This window comes from Nansenia antarctica (genome assembly GCF_963989245.1).
Source record: "Nansenia antarctica genome assembly, chromosome: 8".
Lineage (NCBI taxonomy): Eukaryota > Metazoa > Chordata > Actinopteri > Argentiniformes > Microstomatidae > Nansenia > Nansenia antarctica.
Window position 1 is genome coordinate 17,181,408 of NC_137678.1, and position 1,404 is coordinate 17,182,811.

Sequence of the window (1,404 nt, forward strand, 5' to 3'; positions counted from 1 at the left end):
CCTAGTATCAGATTAGATTAGACTAGATTTATTGTCCCCAGGGGGAAATTCATTTTCACACCACTGTACAGTATACATATATACATACAACACCGTATAACACAGACAACAACAGACAGTACTACACATGACATATACACAAGTACACACACTCAGCGTGGTCTGTTATTTAAGTTCTGTACCTACGCCCGGATGGCAGTGGGGCGAGGTACAGATTGAGTGGGTGGGTGATGTCCTGTTCTATTGTGGTTGCGATGTGTGAGATGGCCCTGTTGTTTAGTGCTGTGAGGTTGGGTGTGGGGAGTCCAATTATCCTGGCAGCAGTGTTGGTGATGCGTGTGAGTTTGGCCCGGTTGATGACTGTGAGCATGTTGAAGAAGCAGGAGGAACAGGACATGAGGGTGGGCTGGATAGGTAGGACACTCCATTCCAGAAAGACCAAAACAGCATTCGTAAATGAAGGAAATAAACTGTCTTTGTTTTAAGGGATCTCGTTACTTGATACGGCTACTGATTAGCCATCGTCATGACAACCATTATGGAGTTGTTGTTTTTTGAAAGCTTGAATGTTCGATACTGGACCTTTTAAAGGTGCTTCTTCTCCAGACCAGGCCAGGGGGGTCTTCCATAAACGTCGCTAAAGGACCTTGTGAAACTTCATAGAAAAAGCCTAAAATAAAGCCAGATTTTTGGCAGAATAAGGCCAGAAGTCTCGCAAAAGTTATCATAATAAGCCTGGATTTTCCTTTAGCAGTGTTGATGTAACACCCCCCAGGTCCTGGAGGCTTGGACTATGACACTTCCTTTAACCTGCTCAGTCACACAGACACACACAGACGGGATCTGTCGTGCTGTCATTGAATTGAATGGACCACTGTGTGCGTGTGCGTGTGCGTGTGTGTGTGTGTGTGTGTGTGTGTTTCTGTGTGTGTGTGCGCGCGTGCGTTTCTGTGTGTGTGTGTCCATGTGTGCCTGCGTGTGCATTTGTGTGTGTGTGTTTGTGTGTGTGTGCACGTCTGTTTCTGTGTGGTGGTGTGTGTGTGTGTGTGTGTGTGTGTGTGCGCGTGTGCGCGTGTGCGCGTGTGTGCGTGTCTGTGTGTGTGCATCCTGTAAGTGACACTGACTAGATCAGATAGCGAAGTGGTTTTAGTGGTCTATAAGTGACCGCCCCCTCCCCTCCACTCCCCCCACCCCACCCCACACACACACAACCACCACCATCATTAGCATGGTAAAGACCCTAGGTCATCTGACCCCTCTGGCTCCTTTTGACCTCTGACCTCAAGGTCACTCTCCCAACCACGCCCTCCAGCCTTGTCTCCGTCTTCAGACAAGATGCGTTCAGATTGTTTAACGCGTTTACGACCAATCCATATCAAGTACCGTATCGGTTTAAGGCCCCTT

The 1,404-nt window shown here is 48.2% G+C and overlaps 1 pseudogene across 1 annotated transcript in view; it reads left to right on the forward strand.

The window, feature by feature from the left end:
• The first annotated feature begins 254 nt into the window (after window positions 1–254).
• LOC308163953 (PDZ domain-containing RING finger protein 4-like) overlaps window positions 255–1,404 on the forward strand; it is a 45,082-nt pseudogene continuing 43,932 nt past the window's right edge. The window contains exon 1 of the transcript in view: window positions 255–401. The product of the transcript in view is annotated as a PDZ domain-containing RING finger protein 4-like (transcript). The remainder of the gene's footprint in view (window positions 402–1,404) is intronic.